This window comes from Hyla sarda, chromosome 1 (genome assembly GCF_029499605.1).
Source record: "Hyla sarda isolate aHylSar1 chromosome 1, aHylSar1.hap1, whole genome shotgun sequence".
Lineage (NCBI taxonomy): Eukaryota > Metazoa > Chordata > Amphibia > Anura > Hylidae > Hyla > Hyla sarda.
Window position 1 is genome coordinate 294,763,034 of NC_079189.1, and position 26,168 is coordinate 294,789,201.

Consider the following 26,168-nt stretch of genomic DNA (forward strand, 5'->3'; position numbering starts at 1 on the left):
TGCGTCTGCAGAGCATTTTACGCCCACATATGGGGTATTTCCATACTCGGGAGAAATTGCGTTACAAATTTTGGGGGTATTTTCTTCCTAGCAACACCAGCATGTTAGTGTAATTTTTTTCAATTTTTTTTACACTAACAGGCTGGTGTGGACCCCAACTTTTCCTTTTCATAAGGGGTATAAGGAGATAAAGCCCCCAAAATTTGTAGTGCAATTGCTCCCAACTACAGAAATACCCCATATATGGCCCTAAACTGTTTCCTTGAAATACAACAGGGCTCCAAAGTGAGAGCGCCATGCGCATTTGAGGTCTAAATTAGGGATTTCATAGGGTTGGACATAGGGGTGTTCTACGCCAGTGATTCCCAAACAGGGTACCTCCAGCTGTTGCTAAACTCCCAGCATGCCTGGACAGGCAGTGGCTGTCCGGAAATGCTGGGAATTGTTGTTTTGCTACAGCTGGAGGCTCCATTTTGGAAACACTGCTGTACGATACGTTTTTATTATGAGGGGGGGGCAGTGTAAGAGGGTGTATATGTAGTGTTTTACCCTTTATTTTGTGGTAGTGTAGTGTTTTTATGGCGGGTTTACGGTTAGTGTCCCGCTGGGAGTTCGCGCTGCGGTGAAAAATTTGCTGCAGCTCAAACTTGAAGCAGGATACTCACTGTAAATCTACCCATGTGAATGTACCCTGTACATTTACATGGGGGGGGGGGGGATACTCCAGCTGTTTCAAACTACAACTCCCAGCATGTAGTGATAGACCGTGCATGCTGGGAATTGTACTTTTGCCAAAGCTGGAGACACACTGGTTGGAAAACATTCAGTTAGGTTCTGTTGCCTAACTCAGTATTTTCTAACCAGCAATCAGCTGTCTGGTCATGCTGGGAGTTGTAGTTTTGCAACATCTGGATGGCTACAGTTTAGAGACCACTGTATAGTGGTCTCAAACTGTAGCCCACCAGATGTTGCTAGGCAACTCACCAGCTTCTGTAGTCTGCACGTCTTTGCCGCACCAGGGAGCCGCCTGTTATCACCGCCCACATAGGATCTCGGGACCCCCCCCCCCCCCCCCCCGGGCATTGGCACAGATGCCTGCTGAATGATTTCAGCAGGCATCCCGTTCCGATCACCACCCGGTAATTTGCGGTGATCGGAAATGCAGAGGGCGTACAGGTACCGCCCTCTGTCCTTAAGTGACGTGGGCGTATACATACGCCCTCTGTCCCCCAACAAGTTAACATATAGGTTTTATACACTTGAAAAGAAAAATATATCTATGCTTACGGAAGCAAAAATAGCGTTTTTTTTTTTCTTTTAAGGACCAAGGGACCAGGTACGCCTTTGCTCCCTGGTACTTAAGGACCAAGGGCGTACCTGTACGCCCACGGGAATTTTGGGGACCAGACCGGGGTGACTGCTGATATCGATCAGCAGGCACCCCGCACAGATGTCCAGGGGGGGGGGGGGGGGGGGGGGTCCATCAGACCTCCCCATGTCGGCGATCTGCGCAAATGGTAAGTGAATTCACACTTGCGATTTGCGCAATTACGGGTCTATGGTGACCCGGAAAATAAGGGGGGTCGCGCTTGTCCAAGACACCCACAATCCCCCTGAAGGGATAGGAGTGAGGCGGCAGGGGTGCCACCCCTCCTATCCCTGATATTGGTGGTCTAGACGCAACCACCAATAGATCGGGGGCGGGGGGGATTAACTTTCGTTTTCCCCGTTCTGTCCACCCACAATAGGCGGGGCAGGACGGGGAAATAAAGGGGACCGGCGCTGAAGATCCACTTACCCTGCGGGCGAGGCTGCGGGCGACTATCGGTGTCTGAGATCGGTGCGTGAGGCATGTCGTGCGGCAGAAGAGGACAGCTCCCTGGATCTGACGGAAGCCGGTAAGTTGCTTAGCAACATCTAGGGGACTACAGTTTGAGACCATTATGCAGTGGTCTCTACACTGTTACCATAGCTGTCATGCTGGGATTTTTAGTTTTGCAACAGCTGGAGGGGTCACAGTTTGGAGATCACTGTGCTGTGAACTGTGGCCCTCTAGATCTTGCAAAACTACAACTCCCAGCATGCCCACAAAGCAGTTTGCTGTCTGGGCATGCTGGCATTTGTAGTTTTGCAACATCTGGAGGCCCACAGTTTGGAAATCACTGGGCAGTCGTCTCTAAACTGTAGACCTCCAGATGTTGCAAAACAGCTGTCTCAGCATGCTGGGAGTTGTAGTTGCGTACCTCTAGCAGTTGTGTAACTACATCTCCCAGCATGCACTTTGACTATCAGTACATGCAAGTATTTGTAGTTGTGACACAGCTGGAGGCACACTGGTTGGAAAATACTGAGTTAGGTAACAGAACCTAACTGAAGGTTATCCATCCAGTGTGCCTCCAGCTGTTGCAAAAGTACAACTCCCAGCATGCATGGTCTGTCAGTGCATGCTGGGAGTTGTAGTTTTAAAAAAGCTGGAGGTTTGCCCCCCCCCCCCCATGTGAACGTACAGGGTACATTCACATGGACGGGTTTACAGTAAGTTTCCTGCTTAAAGTATGTGCTGCAAACTCCTAGCGGTAAGCTCACTGTAACCCGCCAGTGCAAATGTACCCTAAAACACTACACGAACACATAATAAAGGGTAAAACACTACATATACACCCCCTTACACTGTCCCTCCCCAATAAAAAATGAAAAACGTATTGTTCAGCAGTGTTTCCAAAACGGAGCCTCCAGCTGTTGCAAAACAACTCCGCCCAGCATTTCCGGACAGCCATTGACTGCCCAGGCATGCTGGGAGTTTAGCAACAGCTGGAGACACCCTGTTTGGGAATCACTGCCGTAGAATACCCCTATGTCCACCCCTATGCAATCCCTAATTTAGTCCTCAAATGCGCATGGCGCTCTCTCACTTCGGAGCCCTGTCGTATTTCAAGGAAACAGTTTAGTGCAATATATGGGGTATTTCTGTACCCGGGAGAAATTGCACTACAAATTTTGGGGGGATTTTTCTCCTTTAACCCCTTATGAAAAGGAAAAGTTGGTCTACACCAGCCTGTTAATGTAAAAATTCTTTTTTTTTTTTTTACACTAACATGCTATGCTGGTGTTGCCCTTTACTTTTTATTTTCACAAGAGGTAAAAGGAAAAAAAGACCCCCAAAATTTGTAACGCAATTTCTCCTGATTACGGAAATACCCCATATGTGGGCGTAAAATTCTCTGCTGGCGCACAAGGCTCAGGAGTGAGAGCGCACCATGTACATTTGAGGCCTAAATTGGTGATTTGCACAGGGGTGGCTGATTTTACAGCGGTTCTGCCATAAACGCAAAAAATACCCACATGTGATCCTATTTTGGAAATTACACCCCTCACGGAATGTAACAAGGGGTACAGTGAGCCTTAACACCCCACAGGTCTTTCACGAATTTTCATTAAAGTTGAGTGGGAAAATTAAAAAAATAAAATAAAATTTCACTAAAATGCTAGCTACCCAAAACTTTTCATTTTCACAAGGGAAAATAGGAAAAAAGACCCCCACAATTTGTAACCCCATTTCTTCTGAGTATATAAATACCCCATATGTGGATGTAAAGTGCTTTGTGGGCGAACTACAATGATCAGAAGAGGAGGAGCGCCATTGGGAATTTGATGAGAAAATTTGTCCGGAATTGAAGGCCACGTGTGTTTACAATGTGCCAGAACAATGGACCCCTCCCACATGTGACCCCATTTTGGAAACTACACCCCTCACATAATGTAATAAGGGGTACAGTGAGCATTTGCGCCCCACAGGTGTCTGACAGTTTTCTGGAACAGTGGTCCGTGAAAATAAAAAATTTTATTTTGCATTTGCTCAGCCCACTGTTCCAAAGATCTGTCAAACTCCAGTGGGGTTGAAATACTCACTGCACCCCTTATTAAATTCTGAGGGGTGTCGTTTCCAAAATGGGGTCACATGTGGGGGGGTCCACTGTTCTGGCACCACTTGGGGCTTTGTAAACGAACATGGCCCCTGACTTCCATTCCAAACCAATTCTTTCCAAAAGCTCAATGGCGCTCCTCCTCTTGAGCATTGTAGTGCGCCAGCAGAGCACTTGAAGTCCACACATGGGGTATTTCCATACTCAGAAGAAATGGGGTTACAAATTTTTGTTTTTAATAATTTGCTTTTTGGGGGAAAAAACTGCATTTTAGTGAATTTTTTTTTTCATTTACACATCCAACTTTAACAAAGTCGTGAAATACCTGTGAGGTGTTAAGGCTCACTGTACCCCTTGTTACGTTCCTTGAGGGGTGTAGTTTCCAAAATAGTATGCCATGTGTTTTTTTTTTTTTTTTGCAGTTCTGGCACCATAGGGGCTTCCTAAATGTGACATGTCCCCCAAAAACCATTTCTGCAAAATTTGCTTTCAAAAAGCCAAATGTGACTCCTTCTCTTCTGAGCATTATAGTTTGCCCGCATAGCAATTTACATCATAACATGGGGTGTTTCCATGCTCAGAAGAGATGGGGTTACAAATTTTGGGGGGCATTTTCTCCATTGCCTTTTATAAAAATGGTAAATTTTGGGAAAAAATTGCACTTAAGTGAGAAATTTTTTTTTCATTTACACATCGGACTTTAAGGAAAAGTCATCAAACACCTGTGGGGTGTTAAGGCTCACTGGACCCCTTGTTAAGTGCCTTGAGGGGTGTAGTTTCCAAAATGGTATGCCATGTGGGGGGTTTTCTGCTGTTCTGGCACCGTAGGGGCTTCCTAAATGTGACATGCCCCCCAAAAACCATTTCAGAAAAATTCACTCTCCAAATTCCCATTGTTGCACCTTCCTTTCTGAGCCCTCTACTGCGCCCGCTGAACACTTGACATACACATATGAGATATTTCCTTACTCGAGAGAAATTGGGTTACAAATTTTGAGAGGATTTTTCTCCTTTTACCTCTTGTAAAAATTAAAAAACTGGGTCTACAAGAACATAAGTGTATAAAATGAAGATTTTGAATTTTCTCTATTTGGCTGTTATTCCTGTGAAACGCCTAAAGGAGGGTTGGACCTGAGGAAGAGGGGAGCGTGTTCCTTCGTAAAGCGTAGTCCCTTGTACATGTTCTGAATAAAGTGTGTTCTTACTTACCATCAGCTTCTGAAATTCTACTCTGCCGCACTAGTGAGCGCCACTACAGGATTGCTTCTTCATTGCCATTATATCTTCCACGTTGATCGTCCTGTGAGACGGGAGGATCCAGGCTGCACACCGTGACCACCGACCCACACCAGCTGGGCTCCCAAAGCAACCACAGATGTTATGCTCTTAGCATAACATTACCAGATGAGCACATTCTATTGTGATACCCTACTCCTTTGTTGGTTAGGATAACGGCACAGATATGGGCGCATTGTCCTTTTTTGTTTTTCATACTCCACCTAAAGCGTTAACACACTTACTGAATGTCATTTTGAATACTTTGAGGGGTGCAGTTTTTATAATGGGGTCATTTGTGGGGTATTTCTAATGGGAAGACCATTCAAATCCACTTAAAACCTGAACTGGTACATGAAGAAAAATTCCGATTTTGAAAATGTTGTGAAAAATTGGAAAATTGCTGCTATACTTTGAAGCCCTTTGATGTCTTCCAAAAGTAAAAACATGTCACCTTTATGATGCAAACAGGAAGTAGACATATTGTATTTGTGAATCAATATATAATTTATTTGGAATATCCATTTTCCTTAAAAGCAGAGAGCTTCAAAGTTTGAAAAATGCAAAATTTTCTATTTTTTCATCAAATTTGGGAATTTTTCACCAAGAAATGATGCAAGTATCGACAAAATTTTACCACTAGCATAAAGAAGGTCATGAAAAAAACAATCTCGGAATTAGAATGAAAGGTAAAAGTATCCCAGAGTTATTAATGCTTAAAGTGACAGTGGTCAGATGTACAAAAAACGCACTGGTCCTACACTGAAAATTGGCCTGGTCCTTAAGGGGTTAAGAACCAAGCCCATTTTCACCTAAACCCCTTAAGGACCAGGGGGTTTTCAGTTTCTGCACTTTCGTTTTTCCTCCTTACCTTTAAAAAAAATCATAACCCTTTTAATTTTGCTCCTAAAAATCCATATGATGGCTTATTTTTTGTGCCACCAATTCTACTTTGTAATGACATCAGTCATTTTACCCAAAAATCTACGGCGAAATGCAAAAAAATCATTGTGAGACAAAATTGAAACAAAAAACGCCATTTTGTTAATTTTGGGGACTTCTGTTTCTACGCAGTAAATTTTTCGGTAAAAATGACACCTTTTCTTCTGTAGGTCCATACGATTAAAATGATACCCTACATATATCGGTTTGATTTTGTCGTACTTCTGAAAAAAATAACTACATGCAGGAAAATGTATACGTTAAAATTTGTCACTTTCTGACCCCTATAACTTTGTTATCTTAACGCGTATGGGGCGGTATGAGGACTAATTTTTTGGTCTGTGATCTGAAGTTTTTAGCGGTACTTGATCACTTTTTATTCATTTTTTCCTGATATAAAAAGTGATCAAAAATACACAATTTTGGACTTTTGAATTTTTTTGCGCGTACGCCATTGACCGTGCGGTTTAATTAATTATATATTTTTATAATTCGTACATTTCCAAACGCGGTGATATCACATATATTTATTTATTTACAGTTTTTTTTTATGGGAAAAGGGGATGATTCAGACTTTTATTAGGGGAGGTGTTAAATGATCTTTATTCACTTTTTTTTTTTCCACTTTTTTTTTTTTTTGCAATGTTATAGCTCCCATAGGGACCTATAACACTGCACACACTGATCTATTACAGATCACTGGTTTCTCATAAGAAACCAGTGATCAATGATTCTGCCGCCTGACAGCTCATGCCTGGATCTCAGGCACTGAGCAGTCATTCGGCAATCGGACACCAGGAGGCAAGGTACGAGACCCTCCTTGTGTCTAATAGCTGTTTGGGACGCCGCGATTTCACCGCGGCGATCCCGAACAGCTCCCTGAGCTAACGGCATGGTTTCACTTTAGACGCAGCGTTCAACTTTGAACACCGCGTCTAAAGGGTTAAAAGCGCGCAGCACCGCGATCACTGCCACGTGCTATTAGCCACGGTTCCCGGCCGTTGTTAGAGGCCAGGCTTGACCCGCTATGACGTTATAGAAAGGGAAAGGACTCAGGATGTACCGGTACGTCCTTGGTCCTTAAGGGGTTAAGGACCAGGCCGATTTTATGTTTGCGTTTTCGTTTTTCCTCCTCGCCTTCTAAAATCCATAACTCTTTTTTATATTTCCATCTACAGACCCATATAAGGGCTTGTTTTTTGCATGACCAATTGTACTTTGTAATGAAACCTCTCATTTTACCATAAAATGTACGGCGAACCCAGGAAATTTAAATGAAAACCCAAATTTTGCACATTTTGGAGGGGTTAGTTTTCAGTGTACAATTTACGGTAAAAATTGTGTGGGTCAATATGATTAAAATGATACCCATGGCTAGATACTTTTAGATTTTTTTTTAAGCGTACAAAAATAAAAATAAACTTTTTGTTCAAAATCGGTAATCTAAAATCGCCCTATTTTGACCACCTATAACTTTATAATTTTTCCGTATATAGGGCGGTATGAGGGCTCATTTTTTGCGCCATCATCTACTTTTTTAAGATACCACATTTGCATATATAAAACTTTTAAATCTAATTTTTTTTTTAAATAAAATGCGACAAAAAAAGCATAATTTTTGGACTTTTTTTTTATTTACGTTTACGCCATTCACCGTACGGGATCATTAACATTATATTTTGATAGTTCGGACATTTACGCATGCGGCAATACCAAATATATAAAAAAAAGTTTACGCCTTTTGAGGGTAAAATGGGGGGAAAAACTGACAATTTTCATTTTTATTGGGGGAGGGGATTTTTCACTTATTTTAAATTTTATTTTTACATTTTTCAATTTTTTTTTTTTACACTTTTATGTCCCCAAAGGGGACTATCTATAGCAATCCTTTGATTGCTAATACTGTACAGTGCCATCGGTGATCTTCTGCTCTGGTCTGCTCGATCTCAGACCAGAGCAGAAGACTCCGGGAGACGGCCGGAGCCAGGTGAGGGGACCTCTGGCCGCCATGCTGGATGATCGGATCGCCGCGGCAGCGCTGCGGGTGATCCGATCATCCATTCCATGTACCGCAATGCCGCAGATGCCGTGATCTGTATTGATCACGGCATCTGAGGGGTTAATGGTGGACATCCGTGCGATCGCGGATATCGGCCATTACGGGCCGTGTATGATGCGAGCACCGTTCCGATGCTCGCGCTCATACACAGGGCGTAAATGTACATCCTGGTGCGGGACGTACATTTACTTCCGTGGTCGTTAAGGGGTTAAATATAATATAAACAGGAAACCTAATATAATAATGTTTAATAACGTATTAAATGGAAATAAAATCTGTAAATGGATGCAGCTGTAATGGGTGGGTTCACACTGCACTTTTGTTTGTGCATCATGTAAATGTTTAACCCCTTTATGACCTAGGGTTTTTCAGTTTTTGCACAATTTTTTCCTCCTTACCTTTAAAAAACCGTAACGTTTTAAATTATACACCTAAAAATCCATATGATGGCTTATTTTTTGCACCACCAATTCTACTCTAATCAGTCATTTTACCCAAAAATCTACTGTGAAATGGAAAAAAAAATCATTATGTGACAAAATTGAAGAAAAAAACACCATTTTGTAACTTTTGGGGCTTCAGTTTCTATGCAGTAAATTTTTCGGTAAAAAAATGACACTTTATCTTTATTCTGTAGGTCCATATGATTAAAATGATTCCCTACTTATATAGGTTTGATTTTGTTGTACTTATGGAAAAAATCATAACTACATTAAGGAAAATGTATACGTTTAAAATTGTCATGTTCCGACCCCTATAACTTTTTTATTTTTCCATGTACGGGGCGGTATGAGGGCTAATTTTTGCGCCCTGATCTGACGTTTTTAATTTTTGCAATGATCGGACTTTTTGATAGCTTATTAAATTTTTCATGATTATAAAAAGTGACCAGAAATACGCTACTTTGGAATTTTTTTGCACGTACGCCATTGACTGTTTAACTATTTCCTCACGTGGCCATATCACATGGTTATTTCTATTTATTAATTTTTTTAAGGGAAAGAGGGGGGGGATTCAAACTTTTATTAGGGAAGGGGTTAACTGATCTTTAATCATTTTTAATTTTTTTTCTTTTCACTTATTTTTTTTTTTTTTTTTTTGCAATGTTATAGCTCCCATAGGGGGCTATAAAACTGCACACACTGATCTTTACATTACATTGATCACGGTTTCTCATAGGAAACCACCGATGATTCTGCCGCTTGACTGCTCGTGCCTGGACCTCAGGCAATGAGCAGTCATTCAGTGATTGGACTGCATGGAGGCAAGTAAGGACCCTCCGGCTGTCCTGTAAGCTGTCGGGATGCCGCAATTTCACCGTGGCGATCCCGATCAGCTCCCTGAGCTAACTGGCAATGTTTTAGTTTCACTTTAGATGCGGCGATCAACTTTTGCGCGCTATTAGCCATGGGTCCCGGCCGTGGCTAGGTGCCGGGCCCCACCCGCTATGATGGAGTGGCCCCGTGTTATAGAATGGGAGCCGACCCATGACGTACATGTATGTCATGGGTCGGGAAGGGGTTAAAGGGTTGTTCGGGTGGAAAACTATATATAGCAACAGAAGAATGCAGCAGCACACTGCCAGCACAAGGATATAGGTGAAACATGAAAATGCAGTTAAAACATGGAGAGCTATACAGCTATGGTGTAATAGATGCAAATGTGAAACTATGAAATAGTGAGGCACTTAGCTCGCAAATTTGTCTCCGCCAGCGGTCAAATAGCTTGGACCGTCCCACCGCGATAAGGTAGCCTCCTGGGACGGACCCTACACTGTGTATATGCCTCTGTGTGAACAATTCAGTAAGCATGGCAGGATCTGGAACATCCAAGACACCTTATATACACACCTGATAGAGGTGGGTGGGGTGCAAGGCCAACATGGAGGTAGCCACTCCCCCGTATGTGCAATACAGACAAAGAATAAGTTAGCCAGCACTTTAGTTGATACCAAACTATTATATGGACCTGGCCTACAGGTGCACGCTACTAGGCTAAATATACAGCAACAGAAGAATGCAGCAGCACACTGTGCCAGCACAAGGATATAGGTGAAACATGAAAATGCAGTTAAAACATGGAGACAGGTGTGTATATAAGGTGTCTTGGATGTTCCAGATCCTGCCATGCTTACTGAATTGTTCACACAGAGGCATATACACAGTGTAAGGTCCGTCCCAGGAGGCTACCTTATCGCGGTGGGACGGTCCAAGCTATTAGACCGCCGGCGGAGACAAATTTGCGAGCTAAGTGCCTCACTATTTCATAGTTTCACATTTGCATCTATTACACCATAGCTGTATAGCTCTCCATGTTTTAACTGCATTTTCATGTTTCACCTATATCCTTGTGCTGGCAGTGTGCTGCTGCATTCTTCTGTTGCTGTATATTTAGCCTAGTAGCGTGCACCTGTAGGCCAGGTCCATATAATAGTTTGGTATCAACTAAAGTGCTGGCTAACTTATTCTTTGTCTATATATATATATATGTATATGTGTATGTATGTATGTGTATGTATGTATGTGTATATGTATGTGTATATGTATGTATATATATATATGTGTATATATATATATGTGTATGTATATATGTATATATATGTATATATATAATTTTTTTTTTTTTTTCAAATCAACTGGTTCTAGAAAGTTACAGATTTGTAAATTAACTCTATTAAAAAATATTAATCCTTCCTGTACTTAGCTGCTGTGTACTACAGAGGAAGTTGAGTTGTTCTTTTCTGTCTGACCACAGTGCTCTCTGCTGACACCTCTGTCCATGTCAGGAACTGTCCAGAGCAGGAGAGGTTTGCTATGGGGATTTGATCCTACTCTGGACAGGTCCTGACAGATGTCAGCAGAGAATGCTGTGGTCAGACAGAAAAGAACTCAAGTTAGTCTGTAGAGTAAACAGTTGATAAGTACTGGAAGGATTAAGCTTTTTTGACTTGAATTATTTTTCCACCGGAGTAGCCTTTAATACACTTAGGGCAGGGTCACACGTAATGGATCTGTAACATATTTTATGTTGCAGACCAGTCGGAGACTAGAGTGTGCCTCCCGATTTGCGGATTGCTGCTACTAGCAGACAACGCAGGCACGACAGGGACCAGCGAGTCGTTGCGAGCATGTGCAGTGTACAAAGACTTTGCAGCAGTTTTTGGCCTACCTCGAAACGGGTGTGTGGGGGGGGGGGGGGGTGTTGGAGTACACTGCGCCCGGAGGTCCCTGTGTGTCTGCTCCTGGGGGCAGATTGCTGCTAGGAGCAAACAATGGGCGCACACTCTAGGGACGGTCATTGGCGTTACCTGTGACCCTACCCTAAAAAAGGTATGCGATGGACCATAATTTCCCATTGATTTCATTATTTAAAAAAAAAGCCACTGATCTGTTCTTTTTTTTTTTTTTCCTGTACACAATGGTTAAATACATTTCTGCAGATGGTTCCTATCAGTAGCCAGGACCTGAACACTAATGACTTATAGCAGGGATCCCGCCGCTGCTAGTCATTAACCCCTTAAGGACACAGCCAGAAAAAATAACTCTGAAAGGGGGTGATTTCAAACTTTTATTAGGGAAGGGGTTAAATGATCAGTGCGAAAAAGTGAAAAAAAAAATTGAATGTTATAGCTCCCATAGGTGGCTATAACACTGCACACACTGATCCTTTTACAAGGATCAAAGGTTTCTCATTGGAAACCATTTATCAATGATTCTGCCGCTTGACTGCTCATGCCTGGATCTCAGGCACTGAGCTGTCGTTTGGCGATCGGACAACAGGAGGCAAGGTAAGGGACCCTCCTGCTCTCTTACAGCTGTTAGGGATGCCGCAATTTCACTGCGGCGATCCCGAACAGCCCCCTGAACTTTGAACTCCGCTTCTAAAGGGTTAATAGCGGCGCATTATTAGCCACTGGTCTCGGCCCGACCCACTATAACGCGGGGCTATGGCGTGGCCCCCCCCCCCCCGTTATAGAACGGGAGTGGATTTAGGGCGTACAGGTATGCTCTCAGTCCTTAAGGAGCTAAACATTATGTTGGTTAAACATTTGTGTTTTTTCTGGCATTCAGCCCCCCCCCCCCCCATTTCTTCAATAGAAATCCTTGAGTCACATGATAAAAAAAAAAAATTACAATGTTAACCTGTCACGCCCCCTCCCATAGGCTTGCATTGAGGGGGCAGGTCATCACAATATCCTGGTCCCTTTATCACGTGTCATCATCCACGGCGCGATCTTCTCTGTGCAGCTCATGAACAGGGGTGCTATAGGAGAGATCGTGGGGGTCCCCAGCGGCTGGAACCCCACGATCAGACATCTTATCCCCTATCCTTTGGATAAGTGAGAACATGTTTAGGGGCGGAGTACCCGTCTAAGGGGTTGTAACTAGACCTTAGCAATATCGAGGACTCTATAAACAGAATGTTTCCTAATCTCCCTTCCCCACATGGCAGCGCCAATAGCACTCAACTGGCTGGTGGCAGCAGGGCACTCTCCTGCTGCCACCTCCTGAGTGTCTTCCTTGCCTCTATAACTGCCTTCTTTCTTCAGATCTCCATGTAGGTTGGGAGGGCACACAGCGACCAAGGGATAGAAAACACCCTAAGCTACCGCTCTGGCCATACTGCAGTCTTGTGGTTTTATTGTGGGGTAAAAGGAGTGGAAGTGAGGAAGGTGCTACTTCTTGCCACCACTATGGGTGGCACGAGCAGCGCCACTTTCTGCGCAGGCAGCTTAGTGCTCAATTCTGAGAGAATACATCTGCACCTGGGTGTATCTAACCACTGTACGCCACCTCTACTATTTGAGCTCACAAACATCTGACGCCAGCATGAAATTCTTAGTCACCGTGGCAAACTGGTGCCTGAGCTTTGCCAAGCCCTGCCCTAATGTAGGAGGGTGGCGTATGTGTGTGCCTAGTGTATCCTCTACCTCTCTCCAGCTTAGTGCTGTATATAGGTTTTATTAATTCATACATGTACTATACATGGGTATACTGAGGTTTATACTGCTTTTTTCCTCAGTTATCAATAGGTATCCCACTGAGTATAGAATACTAATGTATACTGTGACATACAGCAGATGGTGAAATTAATTTCATTGGCATCAACGGAGTCTAGTGACTCCATTTAGGCTGCATTCCCCTGATATAAAATTATTTGTCCCATTACACTAACGTATACCAGCAGAATACAGGTCACTAGGTGATTCCGTTCTTGCCACTGACATGAATGGCATTGGCTGCTGTACACCACAGGATATCTTGGTATTCCATTCTAGGCTGATACTGAGGAATCCTCACTTTGGTGTGCTCTCTCCCTTGCCATACTCCACACTGTCGGATATTGCATATGCACAACAGTAAATTATTTTTTGCTTGAAATGTTATTTAAAGGGGATTATATGGGATTAGAAAAACATGGCTGCTTTCTTCAAAGTACGGTACCACACCTATCCATCCATTGTACAGTATCGCAATTTAGCCTCACTCAGTAGGGATGAGCTGTGATAACTAAAAAAATAAATCAGCCATGTTTTCTATTACTATAAATCCAAATTAAGATGGAATATCTAGATATATTAATAATTTTTTCTTATTAGCAGGAGCATTTGGTGCTGCCTCCTAACTCTGGACACACATTCCTAGGAGAGTAATACTACCAACCTCTACATCAGCCTCAGCATTACCGGATATCTACCCAGACTGGAAGGAGCTGCACTCAGTAAGTTCCAATTTCATAATTATGTAGTAGCTACTTAAGCATGGCTCGTTGCAAGGATAATGGGGAGGGGTTATCATTGTGGCACCATGTGAAAGTAACTACATAACTTGGATTTTTGACCCTGGTTTGCCCCTTGGTGCTACTGCTGTAAGAGGCCCAGTTGGAAGTGTAATGTGAGGTCTAAGAAACAGTGCTCCTGGCCCTTCTGTCCTCGTCCTCACAGCTCTCTCTGGGCAGTGGTAGGTGGATGTCCACATGTCTGCCAGTGCAGTGAAAACAGCTATTCCAGCCAAGATATCACTAAGGGCAAGCTAAGCAGCAGTCCCCGGTAGGAATACTGCTTGCTTGTCACTTTGTGCCCCCTGTTCTTTCACAGAGGCCCTGTCACCTGTCCCCCACAGAGTGCCTACCACCTTCTGTATCCTTCTGCCCTATCCCCACAGAGGCTATGCCCCATCAAGGAGAACTCACAACTCTGTCCTTGAAGCCAGCAGAGTCTCTGCCACCTTGACTCTCTAACCTCCAAAGCTTATAGCAGCAGTACAAAGCTTATTCTTGTAACCATTATGCCTCTCCAATTATATTGAATAAGCCCACAGCAGCTGTTATCCCTTAGCTGCTGCAACATAGCTTAATTATTACAGCCGCCATTAACCCTTTGCTGCTGATTGTGACTCCAAACCTTTCTATTCTGTGGATGAGTGGAAGACTGTTGTTGCCTGCCACATTCTGTCCCCCTGTTCTCTGCCCCTAAAGCCCTTTCCACCTTTCACCTTGCATCGTTATCCGTGTCCCCATCTCCCCTTCAAGACTCCCTACAACCTTCTGATCCTCTGCCCAAGACAGCTCTAGTCACCTACTTTCCTACCTTCCTGTACCCCACACAGTACCCCTGCCACCTTCTGTACTCCATCTCCTAACAAGTCCTTCCACCTTTCTGCCTTCTAGATCCCTAACCCCTCCTGGCTTCTGCTTCTAGCCCCCTACCCTCAAAGCTCACTCACAGAGCCACTGGCATCTTTGGACTTCCCCCCCCCCCCCCCCCCCCCCCCCCCCAACAGAGTATTTGCCTCCTTTTGTGTTCCACATCACTGTCTCCTCCCCCCCCCCCCTTACAGAGGCCCTAGCACTTGAACCATCACTTGTCCAGAGCTCCCAACATCATGTGTTTCATCTTCAATGATGGGCAACAGATGTAGGGGTCTCTCTGGAGGGGGGGTGCAGTGGGGGTGAAGGTGCCAGAGGCTCTGTAAAGGGGGGAAGGTCTGTGACATGGTACACAAGGATTCTGGTGAAGGGAATCAGAAGGTGTCGGGGGTTCTGTGTGAGGGGGGGGGGGTGGCCTTGTTGGGGATGGTGGCTTGAAACAGATGCTAGAGGGGGTTGGTGATTTGGAAGGTAGAAAGGTGGAAGCACTGCTCTTAGGGAAGTGGGTACAGAAAGTGATAGGAGTACTAGGTGGGGTATAGGAAAGTGAGAAAGTAGGTGGCTAGGGCTCTACCTAGGGCAGTGGGTCAGAAGGAGGCAAGAAGTCTTGAAGGGGAGGTGGGGATATGGATTCGATGGAAGGGAGAAGTTGGTAGGGGTTCTGTTAGAGGAGGTTGGAGATGGTGGTAGGGATACAGTGCCTTAGGGGAAAAGTACAGGAAAAGGGAATGTGACAGGGGCCATAGGGGCAGGGAGACATAAGGCGGCAGAGGGCCTGCTGGGTTCAAGGATACAGAGAGTTGCAAGCGCTTCTTGATCGGGTGTAGTCTATGTAGGGGTAGGAAAAAAGGGTACAGAACGTGATAGGCACTCTGTGGGGGAAAGGTGAAAGGGAATCTGTGCAATAACAGAGAGGCACAAAGTAACAGGCAAGCAGTCTTCCTATCAGAGACAGCTGCTTAGCCTGTCCTCAGTGATACCTTGGCTAAAACTGCGGTCTTCACTGCACTGGCAGACTTCTGTTAAAGAGATTTCCCCCGGCACATCGCGTTCGTGTGAAGACAAGAAGTGAAGGAGCAGAAGTAGCTAACAACTAGCAAGGGTGAGCACTGTTAAGGCCTTATGTAGGCCTTAGTCTGTAGAAAGCAGTCTTTCATATTTGATGATTTGGTGTGATGTCTATCCATATAAAACACTTAAACTGTGGGTTGCTCGCCATTATAGCTATTTAAACTTAAATTGGCTAACTGATGCTGATTGTTGTTTTCACATTTACGTTTGATTCTTTTTTTCTAGCTCTGTCTTTGATTAAATTTTTTTCTCCTCTACTTCTATATCTTTGGTTCTAGCGATTGGCATATGAACTATACTCACAGGTGTTTCTATAACTTACTGAGTTTGCCCCTTTTAGCCCTTGTAGGTATGAAATGTTTATTCTACTGCTTGTTGTGGATCTAAGAACCACCCTAAACTTCCCCTCTTACTGTACTGAACATGGCATCTAGTCATTATCATATGGTAAGGCCATAGGTTTTTACGTTTTTTCTTTTTCCCCTAAAGAATGGCAGTACACTTGAAAGGCATATGCCCTGGTTCATAACCTTTTACCCTATTCAGTTACCAGACATATACCTCTACTGAGATGCTACCAGAATGTATGTTTTACTGAGCAGTATAACAACCTTTTATAATGCTTTATAGCAAAATGGCAGTTTGTTAGAAACGTTATCAGAATGCCACCATGTGGAAGTAGCTATAACTAACCCTAAATATTGATGCAGTGCATTGCTGCTTCAGTGCTGGCATCTTCCAGAGAAGTAGGATTTATGTAGTTCTGTCAGGATAGTCAGTAGCTACCTAAGCATGACTTGTTGCACTGGTAACCTTGGGGGTTTCAGTGTGGCACCATGTGGAAGAAGCTAACATTAGAGTAGCAGGACTTTATGATCTTATTGTGCCCAGGATGCAAAAAGTGAAAAAAAAAAAAAAAACTTGCTTACCTTCCACCGTTGTGCAACTATCTCTTTGGTCGTCCGGTTCCCGTCTTTTTCCTGCTTCTGTGTGCACAGATCGTCAAACTGAGGTCAGTGTATTGCTGGCCGCAGCGATGTCCTGCCTTGGCCCTTGATAGGCTGAGTGCAGTGTCAGGGCCTGTTGCGTTTAAGTGTAGGGTCATGTAACAGGCCCTGACACTGCGCTCAGCCTATCACCGACCGAGGCAGGACATCACTGCAACCAGCGATACACTGACCAGTGTGACTATCTGTACACACGGAAGTAGGAAGACGACAGACCAAAGGTGAAGGTGGAAGGAGAGTTATCTTTTTTATAATTTTTTTACTTTTTGCAGCCATGCACAATAGGATCCTAAGGTTCTTCTACACTACTCCTTTAAACCTAAATAATCAGCTAATTATTGATGTATATTACTAAACCAATAATGGGTAGTGTGTAGGTTGAAATAGCCAATCTTATGATCACCCCTCCTGGATTCAACAGGTATTTTAATTACTTACTGTTTTTTTTCTTGTAGGTATGAGATGTTGATTCTACTGCCTGATGTGGATTTTTGAAGAGCCTTAAACAACTTATTCGCCTAAGAGCGTTCCCACAATAGCCTTAATTTTTTAAGTGTTGTCACTCATCTTTACTTGCTACTGCTGTGCAGTTTTCACTGTATGAAAAGCCCTCCCACCGTACTGCCCAGTCTCTCTACAGTGATTATGGTGATCCTGTCCATAGCAAGGCTGATAATGGATGAACATGTGACATACATATAACTCTTCATACTCCGTAGGCATATATAGGTGCAGTGGAGTCACATACTCCTCCATACTTGGCCAAATTATGGATATGATTCCATAGTCACTAAAGATAAGGGCGAGGTAGAATGGGGCAGGACTTGTTGAATAGTAAAAACACAGCACAGCAGGAGCAAGTGACTGAGTGATACTTTACAATTATAGCACTTATACATCCATCCAATCGGCAAAGAGACCTGCATCTGGCCATAATCGCATGGTAAGTCCTTACTATTAAAGAAGAATGGCAGTATGAAGCTATTCCATTATCACTTGAAGGCATAACGGTTCATAAGCCCCCCCTTATGGATCCAAACCTTTCTGTGCTGGTGGACCAGTGATAGACTGCTTTTTTTTTTTTTTGTATTAAAGGAGCTTAACTTCAAAATGTATTGGATATAAGCAATGTGTTAGCTTGCTTTAGACTAACTCACTTAGTTCTATAGTTTACTTACCACAGCAGTACAAAGCTATTCCATTATCACTTGAAGGCATAACGATTCATAAGCCCCCCCTCTTGTGGATCCAAACCTTCTTGTGCTGGTGGACCAGTGGTAGACTGCTGTTTATAGTTCACAGAGCTCGTATTGGCAATTAGCAGTGTGTTAGTCTAGAGCAGTGGTCGGCAAGTCGCTCTTTACACACTTTAATGCGGCTCTTTTGTGTGCCGCGCCCGCTCCCCTCCCTCCTCTCGGGCGGCCGCCCCAAAAGTCAGGACTCTGCAGCTAGCCTCTGTAAGTGCGCGCCCTGTGTGCAGCCCCGGCGGTTGGCTCCAGTCGGGTCATGTGGTATAGGGGGGGCGTGACTTTCTGTGTGGCGCCACGGCGGCGAGGCAGCATCCTCTGTCTGCCGCCCTCAGAAGAAGACTGTGCCTCCCAAATCAGCAGCGTGTCATCCGGTAGGTGTAGCAATAGCCTGGCCTGCCTGCCTCTGGAGACCCAATTTCTGTGACAGAAAAAGGAAGGGTTGAGGGGGAATGGAGGGGAGGAGGGGATGAATATGAACTATATGCCTCTGGAACTTGGAAATGAGAGATGTGGGCAGGGCCAGGGAGAGACAAATGAAAGGGGTGACTGATGGCCATCATGGAGGGGGGGGGGTGATTATGAATTAAGTGTGCCTAACTATGGAAATTAGAGATGTGAACAGGGCAGGGTAAAAAGAAAGGCGTGATGGCCGACATGGAGGGGCAGAGATGTGACATGGAGGGGCAGAGATGTGACATGGAGGGGCAGAGATGTGACATGGAGGGGCAGAGATGTGACATGGAGGGGCAGAGATGTGACATGGAGGGGCAGAGATGTGACATGGAGGGGCAGAGATGTGACATGGAGGGGCAGAGATGTGACATGGAGGGGCAGAGATGTGACATGGAGGGGCAGAGATGTGACATGGAGGGGCAGAGATGTGACATGGAGGGGCAGAGATGTGACATGGAGGGGCAGAGATGTGACATGGAGGGGCAGAGATGTGACATGGAGGGGCAGAGATGTGACATGGAGGGGCAGAGATGTGACATGGAGGGGCAGAGATGTGACATGGAGGGGCAGAGATGTGACATGGAGGGGCAGAGATGTGACATGGAGGGGCAGAGATGTGACATGGAGGGGCAGAGATGTGACATGGAGGGGCAGAGATGTGACATGGAGGGGCAGAGATGTGACATGGAGGGGCAGAGATGTGACATGGAGGGGCAGAGATGTGACATGGAGGGGCAGAGATGTGACATGGAGGGGCAGAGATGTGACATGGAGGGGCAGAGATGTGACATGGAGGGGCAGAGATGTGACATGGAGGGGCAGAGATGTGACATGGAGGGGCAGAGATGTGACATGGAGGGGCAGAGATGTGACATGGAGGGGCAGAGATGTGACATGGAGGGGCAGAGATGTGACATGGAGGGGCAGAGATGTGAAATTGCGGCATATCGTAATCTAGGAGCCAGCAAAATAAGTTAGTGGCCAGGTTCTGAGGTCAATATAGAACAGTGAGGACTATTTGAGTGTGTTTTCACATACTTTTATATGTACTTTTTTAGTTGTATCTTGATTTTTATTTCATTTTATGTTGTCATTTTTTTACTTTTATTCAACTTGACTGCAGAGCCAGTGCAATGTGTGCATGCCTGTTTTATTACTTTTACTTCTTGCCTACTGTTTGGGTGTATCCATCAAGGTGGAGAACCCTGCTTAAAATATCCATGATGAGCCCCACTAATTTTATAATACTATTTACACACACATAAGATGCCATATATGCGTCATCCACAGATCCCAATTTGTCAGGATGTAATTTTCTCTACATTGTAAGGCAAATTTTACGTTATTTAACGTTATCGATAAAGTTTTTGTTTTATTAGTTATTTGTATCCTCCCGACCTATGTGGATACTTGCATGCAGAATATTCTCTATAAAAACTTATTGAAACTAAAACAGTGTACCATCCTATGTATTTTCGGTTTTAAAAATGTGGCTCTGAAAATAAATTTCTATCGTGGTTTTGGCGAGATTTGGCTCAACTGAAGAAAAAGGTTGCCCACCACTGGTCTAGAGCAACTCACTCACTTAGGATTAGTTGTCACTATAAATTTCTATAGTAGTTTGCTTACAGCAGCAGTACAAATCTATTCCATTATCACTTGAAGGCATAACGATTCATAAGCCCCCCCTCTTGTGGATCCAAACCTTCTTGTGCTGGTGGACCAGTGGTAGACTGCTGTTTTGGTTTACAGAGCTTATATTAAAAATCTATTGGAGATGAGCACTTTTATATTTGCATACTGCAGCAGTACAAAGCTATTCCATTATCACTTGAAGGCATAACGATTCATAAGCCCCCCCTCTTGTGGATCCAAACCTTCTTGTGCTGGTGGACCAGTGGTAGATTGCTGTTTTAAGTTCACAGAGCTCGTATTGGCAATTAGCAGTGTGTTAGTCTTGAGCAGTGGTGGGCAACCTTTTTTTTTTTTTTTTTTTTTTTTTTAACTGAGCCAAATGTCGCCAAAACCACGATTGAAATTTATTTTGATCCATGTTTTTAAAACCGAAAATACATAGGATGGTACCCTGTTTTTAGTTTCAATAAGTTTTTATAGAGAATATTCTGCATGCAAGTATCCACATAGGTCAGGAGGATACAAATAACACAACTAATAAAACAAAAACTTTAGAACAATATTATTTATCGATAACGTTATATTCCGTAAAATTTGCCTTACAATGTAGTGAAAATTACATCCTGACAAATTGGGATCTGTGGATGATGCATATATGGCATCTTGTGTGTGTAAATAGTATTATAAAATTAGTGGGGCTCATCATGGATATTTTAAGCAGGGTTCTTCACCTTGATGGATACACCCAAACAGTAGGCAAGAAGTAATAAAACAGGCATGCACACATTGCACTGGCTCTGCAGTCAAGTTGAATAAAAGTAAAAAATGACAACATAAAATGAAAAAAAATAGATACAACTAAAAAAAGTACATATAAAAGTATGTGAAAACACACTCAAATAGTTCTCACTGTTCTATATTGACCTCAGAACCTGGCCACTAATTTATTTTGCTGGCTTCTAGATTACGATAGTCCGCAATTTTATGTCCACACCCCCCCTTTTTACATCAACCCATTTTGTCAATCCCACAGTGTCGCACTTCTGCCCCCCTCGGTGTCGCACTTCTGCCCCTCTCGGTGTCGCACTTCTGCCCCCCTCGGTGTCGCACTTCTGCCCCCCTCGGTGTCGCACTTCTGCCCCCCTCGGTGTCGCACTTCTGCCCCCCTCGGTGTCGCACTTCTGCCCCCCTCGGTGTCGCACTTCTGCCCCCCTCGGTGTCGCACTTCTGCCCCCCTCGGTGTCGCACTTCTGCCCCCCTCGGTGTCGCTCTTCTGCCCCCCTCGGTGTCGCTCTTCTGACCCCCTCGGTGTCGCTCTTCTGACCCCCTCGGTGTCGCTCTTCTGACCCCCTCGGTGTCGCTCTTCTGACCCCCTCGGTGTCGCTCTTCTGACCCCCTCGGTGTCGCTCTTCTGACCCCCTCGGTGTCGCTCTTCTGACCCCCTCGGTGTCGCTCTTCTGACCCCCTCGGTGTCGCTCTTCTGACCCCCTCGGTGTCGCTCTTCTGACCCCCTCGGTGTCGCTCTTCTGACCCCCTCGGTGTCGCTCTTCTGACCCCCTCGGTGTCGCTCTTCTGACCCCCTCGGTGTCGCTCTTCTGACCCCCTCGGTGTCGCTCTTCTGACCCCCTCGGTGTCGCACTTCTGACCCCCTCGGTGTCGCACTTCTGCCCCCCTCGGTGTCGCACTTCTGACCCCCTCGGTGTCGCTCTTCTGACCCCCTCGGTGTCGCTCTTCTGACCCCCTCGGTGTCGCTCTTCTGACCCCCTCGGTGTCGCTCTTCTGACCCCCTCGGTGTCGCTCTTCTGACCCCCTCGGTGTCGCTCTTCTGACCCCCTCGGTGTCGCTCTTCTGACCCCCTCGGTGTCGCTCTTCTGACCCCCTCGGTGTCGCTCTTCTGACCCCCTCGGTGTCGCTCTTCTGACCCCCTCGGTGTCGCTCTTCTGACCCCCTCGGTGTCGCTCTTCTGACCCCCTCGGTGTCGCTCTTCTGACCCCCTCGGTGTCGCTCTTCTGACCCCCTCGGTGTCGCTCTTCTGACCCCCTCGGTGTCGCTCTTCTGACCCCCTCGGTGTCGCTCTTCTGACCCCCTCGGTGTCGCTCTTCTGACCCCCTCGGTGTCGCTCTTCTGACCCCCTCGGTGTCGCACTTCTGCCCCCCTCGGTGTCGCACTTCTGCCCCCCTCGGTGTCGCACTTCTGCCCCCCTCGGTGTCGCTCTTCTGACCCCCTCGGTGTCGCTCTTCTGACCCCCTCGGTGTCGCTCTTCTGACCCCCTCGGTGTCGCTCTTCTGACCCCCTCGGTGTCGCTCTTCTGACCCCCTCGGTGTCGCTCTTCTGACCCCCTCGGTGTCGCTCTTCTGACCCCCTCGGTGTCGCTCTTCTGACCCCCTCGGTGTCGCTCTTCTGACCCCCTCGGTGTCGCTCTTCTGACCCCCTCGGTGTCGCTCTTCTGACCCCCTCGGTGTCGCTCTTCTGACCCCCTCGGTGTCGCTCTTCTGACCCCCTCGGTGTCGCTCTTCTGACCCCCTCGGTGTCGCTCTTCTGACCCCCTCGGTGTCGCTCTTCTGACCCCCTCGGTGTCGCTCTTCTGACCCCCTCGGTGTCGCTCTTCTGACCCCCTCGGTGTCGCTCTTCTGACCCCCTCGGTGTCGCTCTTCTGACCCCCTCGGTGTCGCTCTTCTGACCCCCTCGGTGTCGCTCTTCTGACCCCCTCGGTGTCGCTCTTCTGACCCCCTCGGTGTCGCTCTTCTGACCCCCTCGGTGTCGCTCTTCTGACCCCCTCGGTGTCGCTCTTCTGACCCCCTCGGTGTCGCTCTTCTGACCCCCTCGGTGTCGCTCTTCTGACCCCCTCGGTGTCGCTCTTCTGACCCCCTCGGTGTCGCTCTTCTGACCCCCTCGGTGTCGCTCTTCTGACCCCCTCGGTGTCGCTCTTCTGACCCCCTCGGTGTCGCTCTTCTGACCCCCTCGGTGTCGCTCTTCTGACCCCCTCGGTGTCGCTCTTCTGACCCCCTCGGTGTCGCTCTTCTGACCCCCTCGGTGTCGCTCTTCTGACCCCCTCGGTGTCGCTCTTCTGACCCCCTCGGTGTCGCTCTTCTGACCCCCTCGGTGTCGCTCTTCTGACCCCCTCGGTGTCGCTCTTCTGACCCCCTCGGTGTCGCTCTTCTGACCCCCTCGGTGTCGCTCTTCTGACCCCCTCGGTGTCGCTCTTCTGACCCCCTCGGTGTCGCTCTTCTGACCCCCTCGGTGTCGCTCTTCTGACCCCCTCGGTGTCGCTCTTCTGACCCCCTCGGTGTCGCTCTTCTGACCCCCTCGGTGTCGCTCTTCTGACCCCCTCGGTGTCGCTCTTCTGACCCCCTCGGTGTCGCTCTTCTGACCCCCTCGGTGACGCTCTTCTGACCCCCTCGGTGACGCTCTTCTGACCCCCTCGGTGACGCTCTTCTGACCCCCTCGGTGACGCTCTTCTGACCCCCTCGGTGACGCTCTTCTGACCCCCTCGGTGACGCTCTTCTGACCCCCTCGGTGACGCTCTTCTGACCCCCTCGGTGACGCTCTTCTGACCCCCTCGGTGACGCTCTTCTGACCCCCTCGGTGACGCTCTTCTGACCCCCTCGGTGACGCTCTTCTGACCCCCTCGGTGACGCTCTTCTGACCCCCTCGGTGACGCTCTTCTGACCCCCTCGGTGACGCTCTTCTGACCCCCTCGGTGACGCTCTTCTGACCCCCTCGGTGACGCTCTTCTGACCCCCTCGGTGACGCTCTTCTGACCCCCTCGGTGACGCTCTTCTGACCCCCTCGGTGACGCTCTTCTGACCCCCTCGGTGACGCTCTTCTGACCCCCTCGGTGACGCTCTTCTGACCCCCTCGGTGACGCTCTTCTGACCCCCTCGGTGACGCTCTTCTGACCCCCTCGGTGACGCTCTTCTGACCCCCTCGGTGACGCTCTTCTGACCCCCTCGGTGACGCTCTTCTGACCCCCTCGGTGACGCTCTTCTGACCCCCTCGGTGACGCTCTTCTGACCCCCTCGGTGACGCTCTTCTGACCCCCTCGGTGACGCTCTTCTGACCCCCTCCGTGTCTGCCATCACGCCTTTCTTTTTACCCTGCCTTGTTAACATCTCTCATTTCCATAGTTCGGCACACTTAATTCATAATCACCACCCCCCCCTCCCATGATTGCCATCAGTCACCCCTTTCATTTGTCTCTCCCTGGCCCTGCCCACATCTCTCATTTCCAAGTTCCAGAGGCATATATAGTTCATATTCATCCCATTCCCCCCCCCAACCCTTCCTTTTTCTGTCACAGAAATTGAGTCTCCAGAGGCAGGCAGGCCAGACCCTTGCTACACCTACCGGATGACACGCTGCTGATTTGGGTGGCACAGTCTTCTTCTGAGGGTGGCAGACAGAGAGGATGCGGCCTCGCCGCCGCAGCGTTACAAAGTCATGCCCCCCCCCTATACCACATGACCCGACTGGAGCTGTGTGGAGCCGGCCGCCGGGGCTGCACACAGGGCGCGCACTGACAGAGGCTAGCTGCAGAGTCCTGACTTTTGGGGCAAGCGCCCGGCACACAAGAGCCGCATGTGGCTCGTGAGCCGCAGCTTGCCGACCACTAGAGCAACTCACTCATTTAGGATTAGTTGTCACTCTAAATTTCTATAGTAGTTTGCCTACAGCAGCAATACAAAGCTATTTCCTAATCACTTGAAGGCATAACGGTTCATAAGCCCCCCCTTGTGGATCCAAACCCTCTTGTGCTGGTGGACCAGTGGTAGATTGCTGTTTTCGGTTAACTATCGTGGAAACTAAATGTAAGAATTCTTTGTTTTCCAGATTCTGACTGACTGGGGAGAGCTCTGCATTTCTGAAGTTGCTGTTTTATGTAGTCAAAAACCATCAAGTATGAAGAACTCTTGTAACCCGGAGCCCTGGCTGAGCTGGATTATGATTTTACAAACATTAAAAAATTTAATTGACCGTTTTCTTTATGTATGACATTGAATCTTTCTCCTGATGAAATGTTTTAGAATCAGTTTTTCAAATATTTTTTTACTTTCTGTCAATAAAATTTGGTTTATAGAATTTCAAGAACATCTTGCATTTACTTGTGTTGGATGGAGTACTTTATTTATTTATTTTTTAAATGCACTTAAATCTTGTTTCCTGCTCCATCCTAATGTTTCCATCATTCATTTTGACATTTCATTCATTGGCTGACTGTTCAGTCTTGAATCAATAGCATGTCACAGGATGAGCATTTGAGTTTTGGTGGGCGGAGGCAGGCTCTTATGAGACTCTAGCTTTTACACAGCCAGAGAGAAGGTTAAACTGAAAGCTACATATTAGTGTGTATGCCATAAATTAACTGAGAAAGTAGTTAAAGGACATCTGCAGCAAAAAACAACTTGATCGCGGGGGTCTGAACGCTGGCGATCTCCTGATTGGGTCCACGGCTCTCTCGTCAGGAGGCATGCCGGCCAGAGTGACGTTGCGGCCCACACGCCTCCTCCATGTAGTTCGTACCTACTTGCCTCTCCCATAGAACTGTATGGGGAGAGGGTGTACCGTTGACCTCAGAGAGGTTCACATTACGTGCATTAGCCACTCGCCTAGTGCGGCAATGCGGGCCTCCATTTGTGACAAGGGGAGGGGGAATGTGACATGAAGGGGGATGTGACAGGGGAGGGGAATGTAACATGAAGGGGGGAAGAATGTGACAAGGGGGGGAGAATGTGACAAGGGGGGGAGAATGTGACAAGGGGGGGAGAATGTGACAAGGGAGGGAGAATGTGACAAGGGAGGGAGAATGTGACAAGGGAGGGGGAATGTGATGGGTGGATGTGAAATGGGCGGGGGGGAGATGTGAAATTCAGTGCAAAAAATTGTACCGCTTTTGCTACAAATTTCC

The 26,168-nt window shown here is 46.6% G+C and overlaps 1 long non-coding RNA gene across 2 annotated transcripts in view; it reads left to right on the forward strand.

Annotated features, from left to right (window-relative positions):
• Positions 1-25,313, forward strand: part of LOC130267760 (uncharacterized) — a 42,835-nt gene extending 17,522 nt beyond the window's left edge. Inside the window, exons 2-5 of one of the 2 annotated variants that reach the window (XR_008843274.1) lie at positions 13,799-13,920; positions 16,259-16,365; positions 17,381-17,868; positions 25,094-25,313. This is a non-coding gene — a long non-coding RNA (uncharacterized LOC130267760). The remainder of the gene's footprint in view (positions 1-13,798; positions 13,921-16,258; positions 16,366-17,380; positions 17,869-25,093) is intronic. The other variant, XR_008843273.1, reaches the window with a different exon arrangement.
• The last annotated feature ends 855 nt before the right edge of the window (positions 25,314-26,168 follow it).